A 17,907-nucleotide genomic window follows, 5' to 3' on the forward strand; every position below is an offset into this window, starting at 1 on the left:
CACAGACATTAGGGTAGGATGGTAGGATGGAACCTGCTCAGTTATAGTGGAAATATAACTAATTGACAGAAGACTGTCACGATCGCCGCCCGGAGCAGGTCCAGGAGCTCCGGGCGGCGCGTCCTCCCCTGCCGGCGTCGCTCCCAAAATGGCGGCGCCCATTTGCCGCCACATGGGTAGCGGCGCCGGCACGATGACGTCAGCGCGTCGACGTCGGCACAAGGACGCGGATGATGTCACTATGGCGCCAAATTCAAATATAAAAGCCATACCAAGACGCCAGAATGGAGCCCAAGTATAGGATTCATTCCTGTGTGTTTCCTGGGTTTCCTGTCTGCTTGTCTGAAGACTTATCTTGTTCCTGTTTGTTGCTGACCTCTTGCCTGGACTTTTGGACTTTGCTGATATTCTGCCTGCCCTTGAACCCTTGCCTGGACTTTGGTTATTCTTCTGGTTTACCCCTTGTTGGACACCGCCACCTTGACTCCCTTGTGGGCTTCCTCCTTGATCCTGAAAACCTCCCTGGTGGGAGCATCCCGGCTCCCTGACAAAGACCCAGTTTATCAAAACCTGAAGGGCTGTAGGGGGGTCAGTCCTTGTTTATGAAATAATTGCCACTTTTGGCTTTGACCAAGATCCTACTATAACTAAATATAGCCCTGGCACCTGATCTTGCCATATGTAAAATAAAGGTGGTCTTACTGTCATGGAATAAGAGTGCTGTGACTTGTATAATACAGCTATAGGATCCACTATGCATAAAGCTCCAAATTACGGGTAGGCCGTCTCCCATAGACTCCATTTTAATCAAATAATTGAAATTTTGAAATGATTTTTTTTAAAATTTATAATAAAAATAATAATACAGTACCTTGTTCTTGATTATAACTAATATATAACTAATCCTTATTGGAGGCAAAACAATACTATTGGGTTTATTTAATTTTTTCTTTTTTTTATTACTATATAGTAAGGTGATCCAAATTACAGAAATATGCTTTATTCTAAAAACCCCAGGTCCTGAGCATTCTGTCCCATACCTGTAAAGCCTTGGTACCTCTCAGATCACATTACAGTCCTGGCACAGCCTGGTGTCGCCCATTCTACCTACACAATATACAAACTTCCACTGGCACACGTTAAAGGCACATTGTCCTCAAAATAAAACCGTTTTTGCTGAAAACCATGGTTTGCAATATAAAGGAGCTTTTAAAATGTAACATTTTATTTTGAAAACGTTTTGTCATATTTCCGGGTGCACATTTTCCTGGTGCACACGACCAGTTGTGTGATTGTAGCACAGCCACATGACCAACAGAAATCTATTGATACACTTCAAACTGTACAGGTATGGGATTTATTATCCGGAAACCAGTTATGCAGAAACTTCAGAATTACAGAAAGGCCGTCTCCATTTTATCCAAATAATCCAAACTTTTAAAAATGATTTCCTTTGTCTCTGTAACAATAAAACAGTAGCTTGTACTTGATCCAAACTAAGATATAATTAATCCTTACTGGAGGCAAAAACAGCCTATTGGGTTTATTTAATATATATATATGATTTTCTAACAGACTTAAAGGAACAGTACCATCAAAAAATGAAAATGCGTTGTCCTGCACTGGGAAAACTGGTGTGCTTGCTTCAGAAACACTACAATTGTTTATATAAATAAGCTGCTGTGTAGCAATGGTGGCAGCCATTCAAAGGAGAAAAGGCTCAGGTTACACAGCATAATGGTGTTATCTGTTATCCACTGTTTAACTTGTGCCATATAGACTTTTTTCAATTTCCACCATTGCTACACAGCAGCTTGTTTATATGAACTATAGTAGTGTTTCTGAAGCAAACAGCTCAGTTTTACCAATGCAGGGCAACACTACATGATATTTTCATTACTTTAAAACACTCTCATTCTTTGGTGTTACTGTTCCTTTAAGGTATGAAGATCCAAATTACGAAAATATCCATGATCAGAAAACCCCCAGGTCCCAAGCATTCTGGAAAACAGGTCCCATGCCTGTATATGAAATATTATATTGGATAAATAAAAGATAAATATGTAAAATAGTATCCTAATGAAGTGACTTGACTGGCTGGTTACAAAACTGCCGCTTTCTGTTCATCCCTTTACTGCTGCCAGATGCTGGCTCGGTCTCCCCAACTAAATCACTTCCAATAAATATACAGTTGTTACAGAGTGACAGGGGGGATTACAGGGCCCTGTTGGCAGAAGCTTACACTATCAGGCAAGGTATCAGGGTTTGCTGCCTAAATTATGACCATTGAATTCCCCTGTAGATCACAGAGCTGGCAGTGACCATATATAGAGAAACTGGTATATGGGGCATAGCTGGCAGTTTTCCAATCAATCTTTTGAATGCATTCCCACTAAAGGCTTACTGGCTGCCTTTTCTACACCATGCATAAAAAAGTAACATAACCTAACAGGTTTTGTCTATGTGGTTTCTGTTATTGTTTCTCCACTCCCCCATCCCCTATCCTTTGCGACTTTGCATCTGCCAGCTTTGCTTTTCTATGCCACAAGGCTGCAGAAAATCCAAACCCGTACAGATATGGGATCTGTTATGCGGAAACCCGTTATCCAGAAAGTTCAGAATTATGGAAACTTCGTCTCCCACAGACTCCATTTTATCGAAATAATTAAAATTTTTAAAAACAATTTTCTCCGTGATAATAAAACAGTAGCTTGTACTTAATCCAAACTAAAATATAATTAATCTTTATTGGAAGCAAAACCAGCCAATTGGGTTTATTTAATGTTCACATGATTTTTTAGTAGAAGTAAGGTATGAAGATCCAAATTACGGAAAGATCCGTTATCTGGAAAACCCCAGGTCCCGAGCATTCTGGATACCTATAGTTGGCAGAGAAAGATAAGACGTTAAAGGGTTGGTTCACCTTAACGATAACTTTTAGTATGTTATAGAATGGTCAATTCTAAGCAACTTTTCAATTGATCATTATTTATTTTTTATAGTTTCAAATTATTTCCCCTTTTCTTCGGACTCTTTCAAATGGGGGTCACTGACCCCATCTAAAATACGAATGTTCTGTAAAGCTCTCCTCTCCTATTCATATTCCAATCTCTTATTCAAATCAATGCATGAATTTTTCACAAAGGATTCGGTGGTTCAGCCGAATCCAAAATAGTGGATTCGGTGCATCCCTAATAATTTGATTATAATATAATGTAGTCTATGGGAGACTGCCTTTTCAAAATTCGGAACTTTCTGGATAATGGGTTTCCGGAAAATGGATCCCATACCTGTTTAGGTGCCCACCCAAGGGAAACCTGTGAGTACAGGTGCTGGCCCACTCTGCTACAAAGTACCCCCGGCTGGTCCAATTTTTTTAAACCAGGTGCACCTGGTTTTTGTTCCAGGTGTATGTATAGTATAATTTCACATTATTTACCTTTTTGCTTCTGACTCTTTCCAGCTTTCAAATGGGGGCCACTGACCCCATCTAAAAAACAAATGTTCTGTAAAGCTCTCCTCTCCTATTCATATTCCAATCTCTTATTCATATCAATGCATGGTTGCTAGGGTAACTTGGATCCTAGCAACCAGATTGCTGAAATCGCAAATGGCTGCACCTGGCTAGGTTAAAACTGGGTAGTCTGTGTAACAATTCTATTTTCCCGGAAGGTTCTGTTCAGTAGCACAAAGAAGCTCCAACTCCCAGTTGCTTGGAAGCTTGAAGTCCCGGCAGTTAGAGATGAGCTGGCACTGTGGAGCAAGCAGTATTCCACAAGGAGAAATATCCTCCCATTTATAGTCAAAAATGTTCCCTGGCTTGGCTCCCATCGTGCTTCCTGCGGCCCCCAGACACATCTTCCCTTTCAACCATCAATCATGTTAACCAAAAGGCTCCCTTATGACTTTACAGAGGCTTGACGCTTCCAACGAAATCTCATTATAGTCCACGGAGATTCTAGCATGTTCCTGAAAAAGGGATGGTTCACCTTTAAGTTAATTTTTAGTATGTTATTGTATGACTAATTCTAAGCAACTTTTTAATTGCCCTTCATTTTTTCTTTTTTTCTTATAGTTTTTTAATTATTTCCCTTCTTCTTTTGATTCTTTCCAGCTTTCAAATGGGGTCACTGACCTCATCTAAAAAACAAATCCCTGTAAGGCTACGAATGTATTGTTATTGCTACTTGTTATTACTCATCTTTCTATTAAGGCCCTCTCTTACTAATAATTTGGCCTCTTATTCAGATCAATGCATGGTTGCTAGGGTAATTTACACCCTAGCAATCAGATTGCTGGACTTGCAAACTGGAGAGCTGCTGAATAAAAAGCTAAATAACTCAAAGACCACAAATAATAAAAAATGAAAACCAATTGCAAATTGTCTCAGAATATCACTCTCTACACCATACTAAAGTTAACTCAAAAAGTGAACAACCCCTTTAACTCACAAATTCAGCTCTTATAGGGCACTGCTCTCAGCTGTATATATTTATTATTTATTACCTGCTTACTATAAATCCAGAGAATCAAATTTGTTGGAATGATGGGTTAAAAGGAAAATACCCAGGTACAAATGCCCAAAGGCAGCCATGTGTCATGTACTAAGGCAGTCAGATGATCTTATTGACTTATTAACCCATGGCTTTCCAGCTGCTTGGAAGCAACAGGCTGCAGATCACTGCTACAGAGGTTTATCTAATCCCTTAGGCCTATTCTGTGCAACTCAATTGGTCCTTTCCATCTAGTTGTTCTGAATGTCCCTACTCTCTGTGCTCATATAATTGGCTGCTGGCAAAGGGCCCGCTATGGTGCGTTTAACAGATGTTACATACTTTCCTTGGTATAATTAAAGAAATGACAAAAAAAAAACAAATGTATTAAAATGCTGTTCTGGCTTGGGCAATCATGGGAAAGTGCACCCGAGGGCTAATCCCTGAATAAATCTTGAGGCACAACTTTATGATACCCCAGTACTTCATTCATTGTCAATCAGTGTGGATTATCCATCTAGAATCATTAAATTTATGCAATTTATGGTTTTTGTTGTTTTACCAGGGACACCTTTAACCACCTATTGCTACTATAGGCACCATCACTCCCTACTATAATCCCACTGTTACTATATACATAGTCTCTCCCTACTATACCTGCTATCCCAAAGCCACAGTCCCTTCCCAGAGACTATTATCCACTGTTACTATAGGCACCATCTCTCCCTACTATACCTGCTATCCCACAGTCACACTCCCTTCCCAGTGACTATTATCCACTGTTACTATAGGCACCATCTCTCCCTACTATACCTGCTATCCCACAGTTACACTCCCTTCCCAAAGACTATTATCCACTGTTACTATAGGCACCATCTCTCCCTACTATACCTGCTATCCCACAGTCACACTCCCTTCCCAGAGACTATTATCCCACTGTTACTATAGACACCATCTGTCCCTACTATACCTGCTATCCCACAGTCACACTCCCTTCCCAGAGACTATTATCCCACTGTTACTATAGGCACCATCTCTCCCTACTATACCTGCTATCCCACAGTCACACTCCCTTCCCAGAGACTATTATCTACTGTTACTATAGGCACATCTCTCCCTACTATACCTGCTATCCCACAGTTACACTCCCTTCCCAAAGACTATTATCCTACTGTTACTATAGGCACCATCTCTCCCTACTATACCTGCTATCCCACAGTCACACTCCCTTCCCAGAGACTATTATCCACTGTTACTATAGACACCATCTCTCCCTACTATACCTGCTATCCCACAGTCACACTCCCTTCCCAGAGACTATTATCCACTGTTACTATAGGCACCATCTCTCCCTACTATACCTGCTATCCCACAGTCACACTCCCTTCCCAGAGACTATTATCCCACTGTTACTATAGACACCATCTCTCCCTACTATACCTGCTATCCCACAGTCACACTCCCTTCCCAGAGACTATTATCTCACTGCTACTATAGGCACCATCTCTCTCTCTCTCTCTCTCTCTCTCTCTATAAAAATATATATATGCATGTTCCCATGGTTCCCATATCTGTCAACTCCTCCTGCCCCCAAAGAGATTCCCCCAGCTTTAGGTATCTTCCTGTCTGAAAGCTTAATGTACATGCACAATGAACACTCAGTTCTGTGAAAAGAGCTGTATGCATGCACAGTGAGCATTTAGTTACATCATAGTGACATCATCAGGGACCCCCATGCCCACAAATTTTCAGCAGTACACTTCACACGCTGCAAGTTCCCCCGATTAGGTACGTTTTTGGGTTGATGCCTCTGGTTCCCATACACATGTGAATAAAACACAAGCCTGAAGAACAAATAATTTTAGAGAAATGAGTCCCAACTGTAAGACACATGGAAACCAGATCTGCCATTGGCAGGCGCTGGGGGAAGCAGGGTCCCTGCCAGCGTAAGGATTTAATAATCTGTGCAGGCAGCAGGATTAATGATTACACTTATTTTCTTGGAGCACAGAATTTCCTGAAGTTATTTCAGTTAGCAAAGCTCTAGTCCCAATAAAATTGTGGCTTTCCATTACATAATATAATTATAAAGTTAAAGCACAGGCTACGGGAAAAATCTTGGATTTCCCATAAAAATTAGTGCCATGCATCATGTGTCTCACACTAATACACACACACACATTCTGTATATGTGCAACAGATATAAGCAATGGTTATACCTGTAAGACTGTAATCCATAACAACCAATCAGCAGTTAGCTTTTACTGGTCTATTACAGCCAGAATAATAAAAGCAAACATTGTTATTGGCTACAGAGATATGGCACATCTTGCATGTCCCTTATAAATTCTAACCATCTCATTTATTGGCTACTCCATCTAGTTGTGCATCAGGACACAGCTTGTCCTGCCTTATAAATCAGAATAACTTGCCCTTTAACCTTCCTTGTCCCCAGGACCGATTCTGTCCTACAATGTGTACTTTCCCCTTTTAAAAAAACTTCTGGACTTTCCAATGACACTTGGGGAATTGCAGCTTTCAGTTCAGATGAATGTTGCAGACTGCAATGATGTCTTTACAGCCATGAAGAAGCTATGTAAAATAAATTTGAATTAGCCAATTAGTGCATCAGTTTTATATGTTGCTTGTTTAAATGCTCAGAATAATACAATGTATAACATTAGGTTTCTAACCCCAGATCTTTTTTTTTTTTAGGGGGGGGGCACGTGCAACTGCCAGGGGTTGAGCAAACATTTAGAAGGAACTATAACATGACGGCACAATGGTGTTTGCTGGGATTCAGAGCAGGAAGCAAATAAACTTTAATCAGATAACCCCAAAATTCCAAAGCTGCAATGCATCATATTCTGATATTTATAATTCTCCAAAGGGAAAATATCCTACTGTTATCAAGGATCATCTCAAACATTTCAGCGCAGGAAAGCACTGCATCTACACGTCCACGGAAATGTAGGGAAGGAATACAGATGAGGAGCCATTAGCATCCACTGAGCAGGCCACGAGAGGACCTTGCAGACCCGTTACACTCAATTTACAGTATAATGTCCCTATTTAGCTGGAACAAAATGGCCTAAACTAGTCTGAAATAGCCTTCTAGAATGTTTAGAGTCATGATAATATCATTGTAATGCATCTACAGCTCGGAGCAAGAATTCAGTTCTGGATTCGGCCTTTTTCAGCACGATTCAGATTCGGCCAAATTCTTCTGCCTGGCCGAACCAAATCCGTATGCAAATTAGGGGCAGGGAGGGAAACTGTGGGACTTTTTGTCACAAAACAAGGAAGTAAAAAATGTTTTCCCCTTCCCACTCCTAATTTGCATATGCAAATTAGCATTCAGATTTCGCCTGAATCTTTTGCAAAGGATTCGGCCAAATCCAAAATAGTGGATTTGGTGCATCCCTAGTAATAAGCGGTGGGTTTCCCAATATGAGCCTAGTATGGACCCAGTATCACCCATCCATGGCCCAGGAATCACTTTTGCTAGTGGCTTTGGTTGGTCACAGTAAAATTGAGCTCTATGGGGAGTTCCCTTTGCCAATGAGTTCTGGGCAATGGAACCATTTGTGTATAATTGGCTAAATGTTTCCATGAATGTAAAGGCAAGAAGACAGACAGAGCGCCGGGATTACAAGGGATTAGGGCAAATTCAGTGTAATTAAAGTGCATTGTTGCAGGAGGCTGTGCCGTGAATTAGGAGCATACGGCAGATCGGTGGCCCATTGGATCCGGTGGGTGAGTGATTAGCTGAGTGCACATTGCATAATCATCTGCCCACCCTGCGACACACAGAGGATTAGGGAAATGGGAATTTTGTGACTGTAACACGGGCAATAAAACACCTGCCAGGCCAGAGCTGCCAAGTCTCCGAATGATTTATTAATGTTTGTCAGATGCTCTGCAGGAACTATGTCGCCTCCTTTTATCACCTGTTCCGTAGTGCCCACATTTATTTGCTTGATCAGCCTCTTTATTTTAGGGTGGCCCGTCCTGCAGTCCTACATTGTAACTCCCAGCACCCAGTGACCCCTGCTTTATACACATGGTCTTGCTTTAGCTAAAGGCACCCCAATATGTAAGCACAAACCTTCTGCATATACTGCAGAATTACATGTCCCAGCATTCCCTGCTGGCCTTCATGTTACTCAGTTGACTGGAACAAGGTGAGGTAGAGCACACTCTTAAATCTCTTTCCGTGTAGTAGCCTGGTGCACAGCTTGATAAAGGGGTTCACCCCGAAACGTTGCACGTTCGCACAAATAAACAGCAAAGGGTAACCCTGCATTGCAATTGCCCTGTGTGCCAGTGTATCTCTACTATACTTCATGTTACTCAACAATACACAATGCGTGGACAAAACACCCATCTGCCTGATCCTAGGGCCTGCAAATTCTATGTGCCCAACAGAAATAGCCCAGGATGGAACCATTCTGACATGGGGTGGGGGTAGATCACTGCTTTGCTACAGATCATAAACACTAAACATCACAAGCAGATTATTTACTGTGGATATATTCTATAACTACACATAGGCCTGGCTTCCATTATTCATACTGTGCTGTCTATACAGGGTAACAATATGGCCACTCTCTACCATCCTTGTAAGGTGGAAGTATCGGCTGGAGGAGAATTGACTTCTCCTACATTGTTTCAAGAGTCAGAACCAATAGTGCAGAAAGGGACAGACATGCGGCTTTCAGTAGCAAATACATTTACAAATTACTTTAAGAACCACCAACAAAAGAAAAAGGGACACATGTTTTCAGTATAAAAATCCAATTTTATCCAACCTCAGGCTCCCAAAGAACACTGGGAAATAGGGGTGCCAGAATGCCTGCATCACCCCATCATTCTCTAACACCAAGCGTGTGAGTGAGTAAGCACGTATAATAATAACAGGCCAATAGCAGGGAATAGAGTTCAGCAATAAGATGGAATAATAATGAAAGAGCAGAGAGTGACCCGGGGGAGGCCGCTGTTCTGCTTCCCTGGCAGGAGAATCTCAATGCTGTGAGCGAGGGATGAAGCGCAGAGCATTTTTCCGGGCAAGAACGTTGCTAATAATAAATTCCACTTGTTTCATTACTTTCACATTTTTATATTTTTCACATGCAATTCCATCCATAGTGTAATGTGGGGCCAATCCACCGTCTGGAACTGAACTTACATTGGCTACCCCGTATAACAAGAAGCATCCATCACTCCTTATGGAGTCAGAAAAGTGTGGAATTGCAGGGATAGTGTATATGTAGATGGGGATAGTAGGATATGATAGAGACATGAGGCAAGATGGAAACTGTAGAGCAAGATAGGGCAAGATGGAGACAGTAGGAGAGAAGTCAGTAAACTGAAACAGCAGGACATGGTAGAGACATGGAGTAAGCTGGAAAGAATAGGGTATGACGGAGACAGTACAGCAGGATAGGGCAAGATGGAGTCAGTAGTGTATGATGGAGACTGTACTGTATGATGGACAGTAGAGCAGGATAGATCAAGATGGAGAAAGTAGTGTATGATGGAGACAGTAGTTTAGAATGGAGACAGCAGGACACCTTAGAAACATGGAGTAAGCTGGACACAGTAGGATATGATGGAGACAGTAGGGGAAGGTGGAGACATGGGGTAAGATGAAGACCGTAAGGTATGATAAAGATACGAGGCAAGATGGAGACAGTAGGATAAAATAGAGACAGTAGGTTAAAATGGAGACAGCAGGACAAGGTGGAGACAGTAGGGCAAGATAGCGACAGTGGGGCAAGATAGAGACAGTAGGGCAAAATGGAGACAGTGGGGCAAGATGGTCACTGTAGATGAAGGAGACCTAAAGCAAGATGGCAGCAACTACCCCTGCAACATTTATAATAGAAAAGAAATAACAGTGCATCCTATAACAAGGGGTTAAAGTTCTATGTGGCAGCTAAGGGGGATGGGGTACTGGTTAAAGGTAAATTATAATATATATATTTTCTATATGAAGGTTTATGTCTCATACACTTGTTGGCACTGAGAGGTATATCCCCAGATTCACAGATAGATGTTTCCCCCTCACCATCAGTAACTCAGTGGAAGGAGCGGCAGATGGAGCGGATAAACTAAATAGAGCCGTCAGTCAGGATGGGCCACTGAACTGCCCCCAATAAGATTATTATACCCTGGATAACAGTTTCCCTTTAAGTATGATACTGATGACTCCTGAACTTTCCCTTTAGGTGTTTTGACCAGCAACGTGTAACTAAGGTCAACCCACCCTAGCAACCTAGCAGTGAATAGAACTACAGATAAATCCTGGAGGCCACAAACAGAAAAATAATGATTAAATGAGAGCAAGTGCATAGCAGCTTAGATGAATGCTGTCAATGAGTTTATGGAATCCACAAACAAGCAACTTGGTTCCGGTCCAATCAAAAACCACTGATGCAGATCAGGAATTTTCTCTAAGGGCTCTTACACATGAGCGTTTTTACCTGCGCTCCCCTGCGTTCCGTTTTTCGGCGTTCAGCCGCAGGGGAGCGCAGGAATAGACGCATTTAATTATTTCAAATGGGGCTGTACTCACACAGGCGCATGTAGGCGCCGAACGCAGGTTGAGACGCAACATGCTGCATTTTTCCTGCGTTCGGCGCCTACACGCGCCTGTGTGAGTACAGCCCCATTTGAAATAATTAAATGCGTCTATTCCTGCGCTCCCCTGCGGCTGAACGCCGAAAAACGGAACACAAGGGAGCGCAGGTAAAAACGCTCATGTGTAAGAGCCCTAAGGAATTAAACTCGAGGAGAAGGGAAAGAGCCAATGAAAGGGCAGAGATCGTTACTAAGTGCTCGCCGTCCCTTTCTTATGGGAGGAAACAGCAGTGCCGAATATTAACTTCCTCTAATAGAACAGCGTTATTATAATGGGAACAGGAAATAAATCCCAGAATTAGGAACACCTGCTCCATTCCGGTGCCACAACAAACAGGGTGGGAGTGAGGCTTGTGCACTGAGATTAACAGGTCGAACATGCTCAGAGCAACTGATTAAAGGAGAAGTAATGCTCAGCCAATAATAAGGGTAGAAATGTTGTACATTATGTTTTGTGCTTCTGTACCAGCCCAAGGCAACCACAGCAGTAAAGATCTGTGTCTCCAAAGATGCCCCAGTAGCTCCCCATCTTCTTTTCTGCTGATTCACTGCACATGCTCTGTGCTGCTGTCACTTACTGAGCTTAGGGACCCACTCACAATATACAGTACACATAGAATAGAAATGTCACAATATAAGGCTGATTAGTAATTAATACACATAATTACTACATGGCAGCACAGAAACCAGTGCAATTAGCATCAGAATTGCATAATCAGCCCTCTAGCATCAGCTTATATTACAGGGGAAGCTCATTTTCTGCTGGATAATTAGTGACGAGCCCTAAGCTTAGCTTCTCAACAGCTGCTCAGAGCCCACTGAGCATGTGAGTGTCACAGACACTTTCCAAGATGGTGACCCCCTGTGACAAGTTTAATGTCCTGTGCAATAAATTCAGTATATAAAATATGGCATTTTTAGCCAAATTAAGTTTTAGGGTTTAGTTCTCCTTTAAAGGAAAGACTATATTATGTACTGTACTGTATGACCCTGTACTAGTAAAACTGGTGTATTTGCTTCAGAAATAAAATTATAGTTTATTTAAAGAAGCTGCAGTGTAGCAATGGGGGCAGCCATTGAAGCACAGGGTACAGAGTAGATAACAGATATGTTCTGAAGAATCCCATTGTATACTATAGAGCTTATCTGTTATCTGCTGTGTAACCTGTGCCCTTTTTTATTTTTCAGCTTGGAATGGCTTCCCCCATGGCTACACAGCTGCTTAATTATATAAACTTTAAGGCAGAGACACATGGGCAGATTCGGGGAGAATAGTCGCCTAGTGACAAATCTCCTCTTCTTCGGGGCGACTAATCTCCCCGAACTGCCTTCTAGAATGTAAATCGTTGGCACTCCGTGCGCTTCATGTTCCGAAGTCGCCCAAAGTTGTCTCACGAGGAAACTTCGGACGACTTCGGAAAACGAAGCACTCTAAGTACCATCCCGCCAGTTCGGGGAGATTAGTCGCCCAGAAGAAGAGGAGATTTGTTGCCGGATGACTAATCTCCCCAAATCTGAGCTTGTGTCTCTACCCTTACAGAGAATTTGTTTAAAAGGGAGTCAGAAACGCCATTTGAAAGCTCACAAGAAAAAGGAAAATAACTATAAAAAATAAATAATGAAAACCAATTGAAAAGTTGCTTAGAATTGGCCGTTCTATAACATAATAAAAGTTACCTTAAAGGGGTGGTTCACCTTTAAGTAAAATTTTTTGTATGTAATAGAATGGCCAATTCTAAACAACTTTTCCATTGGTTTGCATTATTAATTTTTTATAGTTTTATAATTATTTGCATTTTTCATTTTGACTCTTTCCAGCTTTCAAATGACCCCATCTAAAAAGCAAATGCTCTGTAAGGCTCCAAATTATTTTTATTGCTACTTTGTATTACTCATGTTTCTATTCAGGCTCTCTCCTATTCATATCCCAGTCTCTATTCAAATCAGTGCATGGTTGCTAGGGGAATTCGGACCCTAGCTACCAGATTGTTTATAATGCAAATTGAAGATCTGCTGAATAAAAAGCTAAATAACTCAAAAACCTTAATTAACAAAAAATGAAAACCAATTGCAATTGCAAATTGTCTGAGAATGTCACTCTCAACATCATACTAAAAGTTAACTCAAAGCTGAACAACCCCTTTAAATTTCCAAGAAATGCCAAACAATGCCGACACTATGGATCGTGTCCAATGCCCACGTTGGCGGATAAATAGTGGAAGCAACAATAGCTCAGTAATAGAAGCTGCTGTACAACAGGAAGTGTGCAGCCTTGTAGTACATGACTTACTCACTGTATTTTCTTTGCCGAAACAATATTTTTATTTGGCTCAGGATCCCGAGTCCCAGTGAGGGGGTTGGTGGAACAAAGGCTTGGCACGACCATCCAGCATTGCCAATAATAAGGAGGCGCTGTCACATTGTTTGCCCTAAAGCCCACGCACAAGACTTATCACTCCGGCACAGGCTGCTGGCACAGAACTACAAGCACAATGGACTCTAATAGCTCAGTAACCGCCCGGCCTTTTATCACCAAAGGAAAACCGTGCAGAGTTCCTTTCTGGGCATTATCAGCTCGATATGTCACAGCCGGATAAAAGTCGGCTTCCAGCGGGGCCTGCCCAGATTTCCAAAATAAGAATCCCATGCACTGCTCAGCAGCAACACGACTCCCAAACAGTTCAACTAACTTATGGTTTTTTTTTTTTAAATGTAGGTTTTTAGTTTTGTGTCTCCCTGCCTGTTTCTCAGGACCAGCTCATTAGAACCAGACAGCTTACAATCAGATACATTGCTGCTGCTACTGAGCATGCTCACTGACCCCCCCCAAATCTTCTGAGCGACTGATACATTTGTTGCTGCTGAGAGATGTAGCAATTCTTGGATCAAACTTCCGTTTGATACATTCTATATTATACTAAAAGTTAACTTAAAGGTGAACCACCCCTTTAAAGAAATGCATTGACAATCGATACTAAACACAGCGCGGGTTTCCAAATAGGGCGCCCCTAGGCCGGTCGCCTCCTACCCCAGGTGTGTGCGCGCGCTCTACCACCGTTGCACACATGCAAGCTACCACCAACACACGCACGCATGCCCCCTACCCCAGCTCACATTCAAACTCACCGCGCTGCTCCCACTATACAGGAAACTCCACTCTGGGTTTCCTGTAGGAATCCGGAAATACAGATGCGGCTGGGCGAGATGCTGCCCCTATAAATGTGCCGCCTTAGGCCCAGGCCTTTGTAGCCTTGCCACAAATCTGGGCCTGACTAAACAGAAAATTCAGAGATGCTCAAACCCAAATTCTGGCTGTTGATCAGTGATATTCACAATCACATAACTCATTAATTAGCACCTCTATTACTTTAAAGCGCTCACTCCATCAACAGGTAGGTTTAGGTGCTCCTGCCCAGAGCCTCTCGCTTGGAACTAACATTCAGTACATCATATAATTGCAGGTCACTCACCGCCCCAAATCGATGGTCCGAGTGCAACACCCCGCAGAATAGCTTTATTTCACAAACACATTTCCTAACGCGTTTCGTGTAGCCACACTTAATTGCCTATGATTAGGAAATGTGTTTGTGAAATAAAGCTATTTAATCTTCCGCTGCCTGGGAGTCCGTGGAGTGCACGCTGCATTTGTTTGGCCACGCATAATCATAGGAATCATAGGCCTATGATTACGTGTGGCTTCACACAAAATGCGTTAGGAAATGAAATTAAGAAATGCATTGTGGTAAAGTCTATGGGCGCATTTATTAAAGGTCAAGTTGTACGTAACCTGAAAATTTTACGTTTAGAGGGTGTTTTTCAGTCAAAACTCTTATTTTTGGGTTAAAAAAAACTAACATTTTTCAGGTTTAAAAACAAACATTTGTGTTTTTGTACAAGAACTCAAATTTTTTGAGATTTATTATACCCTGAAGCTGGAAATATGGAAATAGTTTGAATCTGAAAATACACCATCTAAAACTTGTCGAGGTCATGTAGGAGTCAATGGCAGAGGTGCCTTGAACCATTCAAAGATGTCAATGGTGTTCCAGTTTCGCTCGAAAACTCGAATATTTTGAGCAATTTAAGTTTTTTCCCGTAGAAAACTCGATTCATTCGAGTTTTCGGTTTGTTCACTTGGAGTTTTTTCTTAAATCAAAAAAAATCCGAGTTTGCGAGTTCATGTGGGTTATAAACAAACCTCACAAAAACTTTAAAATACGACCTTTGATAAATAACCCCCTATGCATTTTGCATGATATATTATTAAAGGGAGTTCGCCTTTATGTTAACTTCTAGTATGTTACTTATTCTAAGCAACTTTCATTTTTTCTTTTTATACTTTTTGAATTATTTTACTTCTTCTGACTCTTTCAGTTTTCAAATCTAAGAAACAAATGCATTTATTACTACTTTTTATTTATTATCTTTCTATTTAGGCCTCTCCTATTTATATTCCTGCCTGTCACTCAAAGCAAAGCATGGTTGCTATGGGTAATTTGGACCCTAGCAACCACATGGCTGAAAACTTAAATCACTCAGAAACCACAAATAATAAAAAAATGAAATAAAAGTTAATTTAAAGGTGAACAACCCCTTTAAATGAGAATTCAACCCATAACATAAAAGAACGCTCTGCTTCCGAAGTTTAACGAAGAAAAGAAGATGGCGGCTGTGAATTCCCAAGGACAGAATCTGCACCGAGGGGTAGGTAAAAAGTTAGGGGCATTTGCCCCAGGTACCAGGTAGGCTGGGAGGAGGGTCTACGTAGGGTAGGAGGTTTTTATGTTACGGGTTGAATTCTCCTTAAAGGAGGACAGCGATGGGCCCCATATGTGGCCCCTGTGGGGGCTGAACGTACAATGTCTCTCTATCCCTTTAAACCAGACCTATAGACACAATGCAGAGTAGAATGAGATATTCAAAGGCACCTGCGTGCTGTCTGGGAATATAATAGGAGCAACAAGAGAATGTTCCACTGCTCATTTACAAAGCAGGATGCAAATGTCACAGCTGCACAAAGCAACTAAACCGGCTGGTTATTGAGAATTTGCACCGGGGCTTGTCTCCGAAAGGTAAACTAACCCAGATCGTGTCAAAAATCAAGGGCCCGTCTAGAACACAGACACAGGGGAACTCCACCCAAAAGCTGTTTTTGCATAAAGCTGTATAACTTCTCATATACATTCATTGCACATCACTACACCTTGTCACTGGTTTTAAAGGTACAATGAATGTATAAATGTACAATTGTACATACCCTGCTTTTAAAGGGGTGGTTCACCTTTTAAGTTAACATTAAAGGTGGCTATTTGGCGATGTCGTTAACGAGCGGATCTCTCCCCGATATGCCCACATTGAGGTGGGCGATATCAGGCTGTTCCGATCGTGGGCCATAGCGAGACACAGGGGAACTCTGATACGGACAGTCGGATCATGGACCGCAATCCGACCTCATAAACACACAGATGCGGCCGCGATCCAACAGGATTTTTTAACCTGCCCGATCGAGAGGCCAGATATAGATCGGGAAGCCCGTCGGCTGGCCCCACACATAGGCCCATAAACTGCCGACTCTGTATGTGAACAGCTTTTATGGGGGCCTTTAGTATGTAACAGAATGAACAATTATAATTGATTTTTTTTTTTTTGCCTTTTTCTTCTAACTCGTTCCAGCTTTCAAATGATATGTTCTGAAGAATCCCATTGTATACTATAGAGCTTATCTGTTATCTGCTGTGTAACCTGTGCCCTTTCTTCAATTTCAGCTTGGAATGGCTTCCCCCATGGCTACACAGCTGCTTAATTATATAAACTTTAAGGCAGAGACACAAGGGCAGATTCGCGGAGAATAATTGCCCAGCAACAAATCTCCTCTTCTTCAGGGCGACTAATCTCCCCAAACTGCCTTCCCACCCGCTAGAATGAAAACCGATGTTGGGATGGCACTCGGATCGCTTTGTTTTCTGAAGTCGCCCACAGTTCCCTCACAAGGAAATTTTGGGCAACTTCGGAAAATGAAGTGCTCAGATTTTTCTAGGAGATTTGTCGCAGGGGAACTTATTTCCCTGAATCTGCCCATGTGTCTCTGCCCTTAGTCGTGTTTCTGAAACAAACACGCCAGTTTTACCAGTGCAGCACAATAGCACATTATGTTTTCATTACTTTAGGAAACTTTCTTTTTTTGGTGTAACTGTTCCATTAAGACCCTCTCCTATTTATTTTCCAGTCTCTTATTCAAATCAATGCATGGTTGCTAGGATAAGTTGGACCCTAGCAACCAGATTACTAAACTCAAAAATCACAAATAAAATAAAAACCAACTGCAAATTGTCTCAGAATTGAACAACCACTTTAAGTTTTCCCTCATTTCACACAGTTTTTTTGTGGTCCCACCAATATGTAATGCATAATACATTAACCTGATTTTCTATTTTCCCGGATTCATACAATTTTTTGTTTCAAACCTACAGCTGGAGTGGACAATTTCTTTATTTTTTAAAAGTAGCTTTTTATTAATGTTTTATCAATTTATCATACAAAACATATAGAAGTAAGGGAGTATAGAAAGGATGGAAAGAAGGGGAACGTTAAACGTATACTGTCATGGGAAAACATGTTTTTTTCAAAACGCACCAGTTAATAGTGCTGCTCCAGCAGAATTCTGCACTGAAATTCATTTCTCAAAAGAGCAAACAGATTTTTTTATATTCAATTTTGAAATCTGACATGGGGCTAGACATATTGTCAGTTCCCCAGCTGCCCCAGTCATGTG

The 17,907-nt window shown here is 41.6% G+C and overlaps 1 protein-coding gene across 7 annotated transcripts in view; it reads right to left on the reverse strand.

Moving 5' to 3' along the window:
• The window catches only part of cdc42bpa.L (CDC42 binding protein kinase alpha L homeolog), a 140,845-nt gene that overhangs the window by 113,420 nt on the left and 9,518 nt on the right, over positions 1-17,907 (reverse strand). The gene's annotated exons all lie outside the window — the stretch shown is intronic.

The sequence above is a fragment of the Xenopus laevis genome, chromosome 5L (genome assembly GCF_017654675.1).
Source record: "Xenopus laevis strain J_2021 chromosome 5L, Xenopus_laevis_v10.1, whole genome shotgun sequence".
Classification (NCBI taxonomy): domain Eukaryota; kingdom Metazoa; phylum Chordata; class Amphibia; order Anura; family Pipidae; genus Xenopus; species Xenopus laevis.